This window comes from Camelus ferus, chromosome 2, assembly GCF_009834535.1.
Source record: "Camelus ferus isolate YT-003-E chromosome 2, BCGSAC_Cfer_1.0, whole genome shotgun sequence".
NCBI lineage: Eukaryota > Metazoa > Chordata > Mammalia > Artiodactyla > Camelidae > Camelus > Camelus ferus.
Window position 1 is genome coordinate 61,094,294 of NC_045697.1, and position 13,764 is coordinate 61,108,057.

General features: G+C 33.3%; 2 long non-coding RNA genes across 2 annotated transcripts in view; one reads left to right on the forward strand and one right to left on the reverse strand.

Annotated features, from left to right (window-relative positions):
• Positions 1-10,319, forward strand: part of LOC116657456 — a 40,062-nt gene extending 29,743 nt beyond the window's left edge. The window contains exon 4 of the long non-coding RNA XR_004312536.1: positions 10,219-10,319. This is a non-coding gene — a long non-coding RNA (uncharacterized LOC116657456). The remainder of the gene's footprint in view (positions 1-10,218) is intronic.
• The window catches only part of LOC116657458, an 84,387-nt gene that overhangs the window by 33,032 nt on the left and 37,591 nt on the right, over positions 1-13,764 (reverse strand). The window lies entirely within an intron of this gene.

The following is a 13,764-nucleotide window of genomic DNA, read 5'->3' on the forward strand; positions in this document are numbered from 1 at the left end:
GAAGAGCTACAGACTCTGCCGTACATAACTATTAGTTGCTCTCTACAACTGAAAGCAAAGGTACAAAGAAATGATCTCACTAGAAACAAGAATTTATCACTGACTGCTCATCGTTATATCCAAGGAATGTTTTTCTTAGATTTTCTTTATAAAATGCTTTAAGAAAAACAAGCTTTTTCACCAATTTTTAACATGCAAAATATTTTAACTGATAATCCAATCATTTAAATGTAATTATTCAAATAAATATGTATGATTATTTGTTTATAAAAGTGTTGCCCATTGGCATAAACATTGAATTAATTTTCAAGATTAGAATTACCAAGTTTATAAATTAAGGATTTGGAAACTCTCAAGTATTTATTAAGAATCCTTATATTGGTAACTTATTTTTCACTTGGGTTTCCAATTTGTTGAATAAGTAGGTTAATATAACATGGAAGAGGGATTTATTTGATGAGATTAAAGGGCATAGGAAAAATAAGAAATTAAATAAAACTTGCTATATTTCATGGCTTTAGGCTAAAATACTAATACTTGAGGGCCATCTTCAATTCCCCCCCACCCACCTTAAGCTAACTGATTATACTATGTATAGGTTAGAAGAAAAACACTGCTGCTGCTGGGATGACAAAATTCCATTTTGAGTGCTTTATTGATGATAGTTCATTAGTGCAATGCTTAATAGAGTACAAAATATCACATTTATTTTTCACGTATTAAATAGTATAACGTGTATTAAAAGAAACTTTTACATAAGTCAAAGCAGCAGAGAGTCTGAGTGAGAGAGAGAAATGTAACTTGAATAGACAATTGGGAGGAGCAGTACATGAAAGAACACAAGGGGTTAAGAGAGCATTTGGCAGTCAGAGACTAAAATTTGGCAAAGTTGGAGCACAATTCTGCCTTGGCATAGAGGGAACAGAGGATGGTTCAAAAGACTGTCTTGTGAAGAACCTTCCCTATAACTGTATTTGACCCATTAAGTGATAATCTGTAAGTCACATTATATCACATTGCCTTACTCATCTTTCTGGGGCACCAGCCCTGAATAGCAGGTAGAATTGTAACTGGGACAAAATGGCCTGCTATTGGAAGGTGTTCAGATCTTGTTTAGAAAGAATATATAGGAGGGGAACAGGAAGCAAGGAGTCTCTCTTCTTAGTCTATAGAATATGGGCTCCCCTGTGAGAAGAGAATATTTAGAACATACGCAGGTCAAATCTCATTCTAGTGACAACGAGTCAGGGTTATGCCCTCCTTGAATTTGTGCTAAGATGCCTAATCAAGGTTTCGGCTGCCTTTTATTTTTAACTTTAGGAAGAGATGAAGAAGGACTGAGAAAGAAAGAATTTACTGTACTGAATAACTTTGACAATGATTTTCATTCTAAACGATTTTTAAAAGTGGTGTTATTCTTGGCCATTATCTAGGATCCTAAAATACTTTCAGCGTAGTGCACTATTCATTATAATGATGTTCCTCTTATAATGGATTTAGAACTCATTTGATCAGAAATAGCACAAAGCTGGATTGGATAAACACAAATTTTGCTGAAGTTATGAAAAAAGACCCATTATCCTAAAAGTTTCCAGGTGGCAACAGAATAGTTTATATTGCTTGCTCCTTGAAAATATCTTTGAAAATTCAATTTAAAGAGTTTATATTGCCATAAGAAATATTCTGATTGGAATAGAATTTGTAGCAAATACTATTTTTCTAATAATTGCAGAATGGAGGTCCCCAAAACCAACTCATAAATGAGAATATATAAATGCAGACCAAGATATTGTAAAATGTTTGACTTTTATTACATGTTATTGATAACTCATTGAAAAGGAAAGAAATCATATATTTGGGGCTTTCCATGTAGATTTTCACTTTACCTCTTTTATATTTGCTGTGATTTAATTTTTAGTCTAGCTTGCTTTTTAGCTTTCTTTTTAGAGCAATTCTTTTTTATGTTTGCCCAAAATAATTATTTTGTAAAGAAAATATGTACCATACCATAATCATGCCCTAGGGATATGATCCTCTTCCGATTCACAGTGAAAACTGTTTATGGCTGAACCATGTCTTCATATAGAGCCCCTTTTAAAATTGTGCTCTATAAATCAAACATTTGAAATTACTTCAACTTATTTTTTTTTAACTTTAACGACATTACACCTTATTCTTAGTCTTTCCAGTCCGTGGCATTCCTTTCCTTTTTAAAAATTTCATTTCACAACATCCTTCTAAGTGATAGCAATTTTAACTTCTAATTAGCTGAAAACATCATCTGTTGAATGATCTGTTTTCTTTCCTTTCTTTGAAGGATAAACATTCCTTCTCTTTTCAAACTGTAAAATTCTCATTAATAACCTGCTTTTATGATGTTGGCTTATATTTGTAATTCGCTGCAGTACTTTATCGTGCACTGGACCAGGTTTCATCCCCTTAACAGAAAATTTTCAGTAAGGACAGAGCATATTGGGAGACAATTTTCCTCTTTGCCACCATTTATATTTTTCTTATAAGCTTTTTATTAAGAAGTGTCCTGTCTTATTTTATGCACTGTTTTTAGAGCCCTCTACCATTCAGATTAAGTAGCCTTCTTAAATGTATTTCATATAAAGTAAAAAGTTTTATATTCCAAGATTTACTTAATTTTACACAGAATACCTTCATGGCTGTCTCCTAAAATGGGAAACTCCAATTTGCTTACATTTCACATTTTATTTTTGAAATAAATCTGAAAGTAACATGCTTATTCTACTTAAAAATATTTTTTTTTCAACTAATCTCTCTCTTCTTACCTGTCATGTTGATATGTTTTTCAGCATCAAGGACCATAGACTCTGGAACCTAAATAACTTATCTGTACTTATTTGTTTCCAAAAGGCATAACTGAATTTGTCAATGTGATTTTGACAGTTCATTTTAGTTTTCTTTCATTGGATGTAGCCTGACTGTAGACTACCAAAGAGTACATGTATGTGTGTGTGTGTGTGTGTGTGTGTGTGTGTGTATTTTAGATTTTCAGAGGCAAACACTTCAACACTCATTAAATAATTAATGTTTTCACCAACAGTAAAATCACAGCTAATTATCCAGTATCTATGCACAGTAAATCCAGCATGTTTGTTGTGGTGATCAATGTCATTGTTTGCATTTGCTTATTCCACAAGCACTAATGATTATTTTAGACAGCATTCAGTTCTGTCAGACTAGAAACAGGTTACAAGAAACAACACTGTTGGAAACACTTTTTCCAAAGCACTTAAGTTCAGTTAAAATACTGTTTTTTCAAAATCACAAGCCTATTTTTATAGTTGAGCAGATACTAGTATTGCACAGAATCAATTCAGTGGGCTTACAAAGCAATGTTAATGACCAGTTTTTTCCCAGAATAAAAAATTGTTCTTTTTAGTCACAAGCAAACACCAGTGACTTTCTAACAGAATTAAGAAAATGATTTTTGGTATACCATTACCGCTCCCATGTTTTAATTAATTCAAGTGTTTTTATTGTTGTTGTTTTGACTGCAAACACAGGAGAAAACCACTAATGTACAAACACTGTGCTATTTTCATAAAAGAAAAAGAAGGGATGGATCTATATAAAATGACTTATTATTATTGATTTTTGTAATAATAAATTTTACAAGCCCTTATAAATTTTCAAAATAGTTTGCCAATGTCTTTGTTAGTTTTAAATACATAAATTCTACACACTACATTGTTTTACCTTAGATGTTGTTATAGATAAAATCTATTCTAATATTTAAAACAGATTAAGAAATTATTTTAAAATGTTTTAATATCAATTTTAAAAAAATTTGTTAACATTTTATTTTTTAGAGCAATTTTAGGTCACAGCAAAATTAAGGGGAAGGTACAGAGATTTTTCCATATATTTTTTCTCAACACATGTGTAGCCTCCTTATTATCAACATCACTCATCAGAATGATACATTTGTTACCAAGGAGAAACCTACATCGAGACATCATAATCACCCAAAGTCCATACATAGTTTACCACATTCACTTTTGGTGCTGTTCATTGCATGTATTTGGATAAATGCCTAATGGCATATATCTATAATTATAATAACAGAGATATGGAAACAACCTAAATGCCCATCAAGGGGTGAATGAACTGAATAATATTCTGTCATGTATATATACACTCACCATATATATATGATGTGTGTATATATACATGACAGAATACTATTCAGCCATGAGAAAGAAGGAAATCCTGCCATTTGTGACAACATGAATGAGCCTAAGGATACTATGCTGAGATATCAGACACAGAAAGACAAACACTGTATGATATCACTTATATGTGGAATCTAAGAAGCCAAACTCATAAAAACAAAGTAAAATGGTGTTTACAAGGCATTGGGTGGAGGGTAAATAGGAGAGATGTTGTTTAAGGTTATAAACTTGAAAGGAGTAGTAAGTCTTAGAGGTCTAATGCTCAGCATAGTGAACATAGACAACAATATTGTATTATGATCATCAAACTTGCTAAAATACTAAATCTTAATTATCCCAATTGCAAAAAAATGATAAATTACATGATGTTACAAAAGTGCTAACTATAGCTACAATTGCAATTATATTATAATATATAAATGCTCCAAATTAACATCTTGTACACTTTAAATTTACATAATGCTATATCTCAAATACATTTCAACAGAGGCTGGACTAGGGAAGTATCCACTTCCCTTCTTATGTCGTTGGCTTTATTCAGTTTCTTGTATCTCAAGTATTCCTGGCAGCTGCTTCTTAAAAGCCAGATATGAAAGAGACCGTCTCTAGATGGGGTCAGCTAGCAAGACAAGAGTCTTACGTAACATAATGTAATAATGGGAATGGAATCTGTCACCCTTGTGGTATTTTACATTTAGAACCAAGCCATAAGCCTGGCCACACTCAAAGATATAACATGATACAAGTATGTGAACACCAGCAGGTGGGGATCATGGGAGCCCCCTCATAAACTTCCTCCCATTCAGAGCCTAACTTAACCAAGCACTGGTGGAAAGTAAACAAAAGGCACAGAGAGAAAGCCTGCCTTTGAGGCTCTACAGTCTAGAATAACATATAGGCAGTTTCTTACTTCAAAAGTATGAATTTCATTATCCATTGACATAGAACGAAGAAAAGTTATATGGTTAATGAAAGGCTATCTTTTAATGAACAGTCATAAAAATGCAGGTAGAAAAATAAAATAACATTTCATTCAAAAAACTAAAGTTCAAACACAAAAATCAATCTCTTGCACATGTGTGGAAGACATCAAAAGGCAAAATAAAATATTATTGTATTGTAAGTTATTCAGGGTTTTCATTACTAACTAGTCTTTAAACATACCCAACCAGTTTCAGCTTTCTTAGTTCATATGCTATTTCCTTTTATTTTAAAAGTATGACATATGGATTATCCATGCAACGAGATATGAAAATAAAATTTAATAAAGAACTAGGACAGTGGCACAGAATATTTCAGAATCATAAATTTTAGCCAACCTCTTTCATAATTCTAAAGTTGAACTCAGGCAATGCCTTTCTTTATGCTTCAGAACAGAATTACTGTTTTTATTCATATAAACAAATTAAGTTTTCCATTTTTAATTCAAAGGTCACAGCATGTGTTATACACTAAATCCATTGCTGAATGAAAAATCCACCCAGCTAAGTTCATCTGTTTCATCTCCTAACTTTTAACTTAGAAATATTTTTAAATGATGAAATGTAAATCCCTTATTTCTATAAAATACTCACAAAGGCTATTTTCTATTAACTGCCCTGTTCTATTGCTTCCAAATAAAATAATATTTTAAAAAATAAAATAAGAAAATATTAGTTTGGGGAAAAAAGGACAATTAGAACAGCCCATTCTTATAAATTCATGTAGATAATTAATAAAGACAACACACGAGAACTTTTTTGAGTGACCCAATTAAAAGACTAGCCTTTGCTTCCAATGTCTGGTTTCACCACTGCGGCCTATAAGCTGTGCCTCTCTGACATTTTATCCTATCTTCTACTTCTTCCTTCTTTTTCTCTTTCTTCTTTCCTTTCTTCTCTTTTATTCAAGGAGCCTTACTGCTTCCCAACACAGACGGCTTAGATTTCTTTCAGGGCTTTTCTTAGTTTGTTTCTAATATCCTCTCACCATCTAATGTTGCTCTTTTACTAATCAATGCCAGGCTATGTCTTACATCGATCAGTGGTTTTGAAGATGCTGCCACTTAACCAGTAAGGAAACCCTAGTTCTGGGTAAACTATTTCCCATATGGAAACAATGAGGGGAGATTCAAAATAAGAACTTGGTGGAAGGAAAAAAAAAATCTTTAAAAAGATCACTACTTTAAGTCTTTAAATATTTGCTAAATCTATTTATCAATCAACCTATTAAAAATATAAAATGTTACATTAACAGTTCTGATTATGTGCTCCTATGGATGCAATGAAAGCTAACAAATTGGGACTAATAATCTATCATACAAAAAAGAGTAAATCACCCATTCACAAAAGTGAATGAGTAATCTGATCCCCTTCAATCTGGCCAATCGCCAAATGGGGGAAAAATGGATATTTGATTAGTAGTAAGAAAAATGCATCAGATCACAAGGCCATACTTTAATAAAGGATGAACTGGTGAGTAAAACTTAGGAAAGGACGAATCAGTTTTTTCTAACTTCCTCTACAAAGCAAATTATTGAGACTCATGTTTGGAATGCTAAAGAGATGTAGCTCTGTCTTCAGACCGGAAGCAGAGGCTCTGCTCCATACAGCAGCATACCTGCAGGGATGCGTAAGATCTTAACCCTGGAGCTGCCAGGTGTAGGCCCCGACAATTATGTTCTTACTGGCTTGCCTAAGGAAAAAGGAAAGCTTAAAAAATAGGGTGTGGGGTCCTTAAGGATGCACAGCATCTTTCAATAGCTATTAAAGAAAGTCTGATTCGTACTGCTTGAGCCATAAGAATAGCAATCTCTTTCTCCCTTTCATGGAGGTAGTAAGAGGGTGGAAAGAGAAGTGTTTATTCTCCTCCCCTCTGCTCCTCTCAGTTTAGAAGATGACAAAAGTTTAAGCAGAAATAACTCCTTCTTGTCCAGAAGCTGAAATATGAGGTAAAGCCTGAGAGTATTTCTTTCTCTAAAATGGCAAACTATATTTTTCACTGTTCTCGTCTGAGGTAGTAAGAGCAATGCATCTTGGCACTACATTTTAGACACACTTCATATAAACCTGAAATTACACATTTAGAAGCAGATGACTCTAAAACAAAACAAGTCTGGAACTTTAAGCTCTCTGCATGTTAGCCTTCTTTACTGGATACAGCTCTCATCATACCAGGACAAAATTTGTTTACATTATGTCATATGCAAAAAAATAATTTGTTTGTTTATGGCTTTCATGACAGCCTTGTATGTACTCAGCATGTGTTGATGGAAGTATGGTTTAGATGAATACCTGGAAATCTATATGTTGACTATTAACTGTCTGTAAATTTGTTTATGTGTTTTGTTGTATTTATTTATGTATTTATTATTTTGCCTCATATGCTGAGCATACAAGATTCTTACATCTATCTTCACTTTTCCCATGTATTAGAGAAGACAAACTCAGTGATAGATCCAAAATTCCGGTAGCCCTCAACTCTACTAAAATTCGGTCTGCTACCGACCTATGTTCTTAGACTCCTTACTCAATAGAAATTGATAAGAGGCCAGATGAAGAATTCAGGCAAGGCTTTCTGGGGGCTCCTGCTGCAGCACAAAGGAGAGAAAACAAGCAACAGGTTCTCTGGCTCGCTTCCCGAGCAGAGGTGAACTAGTCCCTTAATGGGGTGAGGGGAGGGGCAGGTTGGTGGGTGGGGCTAGAAGAAGGGTGACTTAGGTGGTCTGCCCACCCCCTTGGGGGTGCTGTGTGTGTGTGCTGTGTGTGTCGAGGAGACATTTGTCCAAGTGCAAGCACTGCAGAAAAGGGTCCCAGGTCCTGGGCCCAAGCCCATCTCAGGCTTACTCAAGCTGATATTGTTCTGTACTACTGTAAATTTTCTCATGAATGATTTCAATAAATATTTTGAAGCGATCCTTGATTATTACTCTAATCACTTTTATAAATCGAAACTTTAGAATCTGAAATATGCGTTTGAGGTATTTGATGTAACATAGTTTATAGCTGAATCATTTGATTTGACTTTCACCACATGGTTACATTTTGAATGAAAAATTTTAAAGAGAATCCCAGTACACCAAAAAGAGTCTAAATACATGTTTCAAGTTCTTTTAATGATCAGTTTTAGGAACAAATGTTTTATATTCCTTAAAGAAAATTTCATTTTAGGTTTTTTTAATTGTCATCAATATTTCAGTTTACCTAAGAACATGAGAAATTTTATAAGAGCTACACTTTTCTTAAAATTTAGACTAAGAAAGTTATTAAAACAATCTTTGTGTGTTTTCTTTCCCTCAATGGGCAAATAAAAATGTGTTGATTACCTACTTGTATAAATTTTTCATTGAGGAAATAAAACATAGTTCAGCACTTCAGGACTCATTAAATAATTAACATTTTTCAACAACAGTAAACTCAGAGTAATTACCAATATTTTGCTCAGCAAACCTTGTACCCTTACTCAAGGAATCAAGGTCATTGTTAGCATTTATTTGTTCCACAGACACTGATGATTATTTTTCTATATATAACTCAGCGTCTACCCTCAGATTAGAACCTGATTACAAAAGACAATGAGAATGATTTTTTACAATATATTGTGATTGTGCCAACACACATCTAAGCACCAAAATAATTTAAAAGGAGGGTTTCTGTTCATCTACTTGCTAATATTCTGAAACTTTAAACTTTTTTAAGTTCTAGTGTTTCTAGAACTTGTCAGAAATGTTGCTTTGTTCCATAGGTCAGATACCCTAAAAATGGATTTTCTGAAGGAGGAGTTCAGATTTTATGAGACTACTCTCTCTGATAAAATTTTTATGAGGACAATTATCCTTAGTACAGTTGTTTCTGATTGAAACTGTATATACATAAGAATACCAACTATATTTTTCTCTTTATGAAAGTTGACTACAAAATATCTACATTTCCATTAAGAAAAGTTAAAAAAAGTTCTTTTTTTTGTTGTGTAGAGCAACCTGGACAAAATAACATGAAGGAAAAAGAAATCAAATATGAACAATTATATGCCTCAAATGACACTGTCTTATTAGTAAGAAGAAATTAATTTAAGACTTGAGAGAAGTTCTTACAATTTGGGTTCAAGGATAACTCCCTTTAAGAAGGTCATTAAAATAGTCCCCAGGAAAATAAAAATGAATCAACAAAGAAAATTACACATAAAATTTCAGGGCACAAGTAAATCTCTTTGAAGCCCGCCTCCAGCTCACTCAGCTATTGGTTCATTTGGGGTTTGTGGCAATTGGCCCAGGCAAAGCATCCCTTCCTGTCTCAACACTTGAACTTCATCATAGTCTTCTCTTAGATGACACATCTTTAAAATTATCATACAAATTAATTTTTTTTTTTTTTTAGGATTTTTCTAATGACCTTGCAACCACCAAAAAAGAATATATCAATTGTCTTCATATGTATGCTACGTTCTTAAAGATCCAGAGACAATACCTTCCACCCAAAACTGGTTAATTTCTCTTTATTTCATAGATGCTACTTTTCATGAGGATATAACACTATTTTTACCTCCTACAAACTAGCACATAGTGCCAACTACTGGAGACGATAAAATAACAGAATGAGATTTAAATGTGTGTCTGTGTGTTCCCTCAAAGAAGAATTTCAAGGAAGTGCAATTATCAGAATCAAAATCTGTATTGAAGGTGGTTGAGCATAGATTTGAAGCTGTAGAACGTTTTAGCGTTGATATAGGAAACAAACTAGAAGCATTCACTGAAGAAGCAAAAGTAGTGTAACAGAGAAGAACAAACCTGACTCCACATTGGATCTGTCCTTTAGCTCTAACCTTTGTACTCTGTAGCCTGTGCTTAGTCATGCTGGATCTGCTCCTTTGTCTCATCAATCAGCAAAATAATGTTGCCTATGGCCTGAAATACGCATAAAAGCCCTTTCTCAAGGCTCTGCCTCCCGGCTTGACCTTGAAACAATGACATTTTTCATTCATATTGAGATAAGTAGTTGCAGAACAACAACAACAAAAAACATTTGTTTTGTTGAAGGTTTACAGGAACTTGGTGACCAGACCTACGTGGACAGCTGTAAGAACAAAGGGTTATCACATCACATCCCCTCCAGGATCTGCAACAACTAGCCACACTACCTCCTCTTTTAGTACAAAAGAAGCCCAAATTCTAACTCAGGTAAGATGGTTCTTTGGAACAGCAGTCTGCCGTCTTCTGAGTATTTTGGCTTTCCGGATAAATGTGCTACTCTCTGCCCCAACACCTCCTCTCGGTTTATTGGCCTGTCACATGGCAGGCAGTAGCAGCTTCAACACAGTAACAGCAGTACTCAATCAAAAGAAAAGGAAGAAGCCAGTCATAAAAGACTATATATCATATGATTCCATTTTTATGACATGCTCAGAAAGCTGAATCTCTAAAAACAGAAAGTAAATCTGTGGTTTACTGGGACCAGCAGTTTGGCACAATGGGAGATAACAGTAAATGGAGTCTCAGTGGGGTAATGAAAATGTTCTAAAACTGATTTATGGTAATGATTACAGAACTCCATATATTTATTAAATCATATTGAATTGTGTAGGTGAAATGGATGAACTGTATGATATATAAAATATGTCTCAAAAGACTTACAAAAAAAGGAAGTTTATAAGCAAGTTAAAATAACACAAGTATGAAGGAAAGAGAATGTTGATCTTATGTTCAGAAATCTTTTATCCCATTTGAAAAAAAAGTCTAAGATATAATTAACAACAAGTAAGAAAATAAGAAAATAAGAAAACTAAGCTGAAGATAAACTTGTGAATGTAAATTGAAGAGATCGCTGATTACCTGAGAAATAACTAGTTTTGTATTTTTTTTTAATTATGAGCTCAATTCTGGTCAAAGAGTCATATAAAAAGTCTATAAGGAAGTACATTCAAATGTTACAAGTAATCATGCGAACATCTTAGAGTTATAGGTATTTAACTGTTTTTTGTGATTTTCAAATTTCACATTGTTGACAGTTAAGGTTGCCAGATTTAGCAAATAAAAATAAAGTACATTGAGTTAAATTTGTATTTCAGAAAAAAATGAGTAAAAATTGTATTATAAGTATGTCCCAAATATTGCAAAGGTCATACTTACAGTAATGTTAAATGTGAATTTCAAATAACAAATATTTTTAGTTTATGCCCCATGTAATATTTGAAACGTACTTATGATAATTAAAAAATCCATTATTTATTTCAAATGCAAATTTAACTCAGCGTCCTATATTTTATCTGGTAACTCTATCCACCAGGAGAAAATATGCTTATTTTATTTAGAAAAGTATCATTTAATTTAATATACTTAGTTTATTGGGTTTGGAAGAAAATGCACAAATATGATACAGCTATTTCCTCCTTAAGTTGCAGATGATGCAATATTATATATTTTATGATGAAAAAATCTTTAGAAATAAAAACTATAAAAAGGACCACTAAGAATATTAGAATCTGAATACACTAATGAACCACAAGTGGATAAGAAACAGCTAGAAACAAACCCACAGTTAGTGAAGAAGTTTCTGGCACAAATATTTCCTTTCAATTTTTCCTCTCTAAATTTTTGATCTGGCCTTCAATTAATGGTAATTTCCTGTTTGGATAAATAACTCTAGTAACAATAATAAGCAAAACCAAACTTTTATGATGACAAAATATTATTGTAGATGACTTAGAAACTTATATTGTTATCATTAACTCACAGTTAAATATACACATATATACATTGCTCTCCAAACCTTCCTACAAGAGGTCTTAAAAATAGATTTTCATGCATTTTCACTCTAGAAAGTATAAATATCTAGGTGACGAGAGAAAGCATGTCTTAGATCTACTTTATCGATTTAGCTCTTTCCTCTTTTTTTGCCTGACCTAACAGCTAGATTAGAGAAGTCTGACTGGCATCCAGAGGGCCATGGAATCTTCTAAGCATCACGGTATGTGGGTCAGTTTCCCAGGAGAGAAAAGACTGACTATCACAACGCAGCTAAAAACATTCTACAGAGAGACTATTGTTAAGAAACCCATTAAGTCTCACAGTGTTGGCTGCTGTGCCAAGGCAATTCAAATTTTTGTACTCAAAAGACTTTCTTCTTCTTAAGTAAACCAGGTTAGTTCTGATTATCTCACTCCAATGACTAGCGAGTACTATGCTCAAATCTACCAGCATCTCCAAGAAAGTGAAAGCTACATGTGGTAGTGAAAAAAATGCTACAAAAGCAGAGATCTCAAAAACAAAATAAAATAAAGACCACACCAAGTCTCTAGGATTAGGAAGTAGTCAAACACATACGGTATAAAACTTTCAAATAAAAATGGAACATAAATTTCTAATTAGTAAGCACAGCTAAAGCTCATTTTGGAAGTTATTAGCTACTACAAGCAGCCTTTTTTTTTATTAAAAATGCTAGATAATTAACGTGTTCATAAGCATGATGTAAAAAGAAAATAATTTTCTCATTTTATTGCCAAGTGAAGTTTTTATTTTATAATAAAGAATACTTTATAACATGATTCAAATAATAAAAGTTCTCTGGTTTTCACTGGGAAAGAATAAATAGCAGAAATAACTCATAAAGTAGGGCAGAAAAAATACATATAGCTAGATGATTTTATTTTAGAGTCACTTGTTTAAACAATGGAAAAAAGTTAATTAAGATACAATTTTGTTGGCAAGGTATAATGCCAAAGTATTGGAGTAAAAAACTTGTTTGATTTCAAGTTTTTTCATTTGGATCCTGGAAATGGCTTTTTTTCTTTCTGCCCTTGTTAAATGAGGCTACATGGCGATTGCCTGCTGTTATCTGTACAGGAAAATAGCAGGAATGTTATGTTCTATCATGAGGTTAAATCATGTTGCTGTTCTTGTTTCCCCTGTTGACTTGTGCTTTTAGATGATACGTTACAAAAGACATGAAACGACAATTTTTCATGAAGGAAAATTCATAAAATGTTCATTAAAAAAGTCATGCCAGAGAAGACCGTTTAATGAAAACCGTTGTGATAGAGACCATTTTTATGGTGATCTTCACTGTACACAAAGAGGGGACGATTGCCTAATCTGAAAGGCACCTGTTCCCAAAACAACTTTGCCTTTAAGGAGTCATTCCCCAGAAGGCAGTCTTCCTTGTCTGTATAAATTCTGGAACTACATTGTGTACAATACTGATGTAAAAATCACTGCTGGATACTGTTCTTCCTGTCAACAAATATCTACTGAATATTCGTTACACGAAACACCCTTAGCTTAGGGCTTAGGAAGAACAGAGACAGTTGTTCCAAACTCCTCTTGGATCTGAAGGAGTTAATGGCCACACTTAACTGAAAAGAATAATTTATAATTCATTACAGTATTCTTTTCACCTCTTTCTTGCCCCTGAGTTGACTGGAAAGGCCAAAAAAGAACTTATTTTGAGTCTTGCCACAATAATGTTTGTTTCTTTTAAATGGAAAAGAAGGCTCCCACGTTCCATAATGAATAGAATGGCCTTCATCTACATATTAAAAGTGGGCATACAGCCAGTTTAGGAAAGCCCTCTGGGACTTTTACCCCATT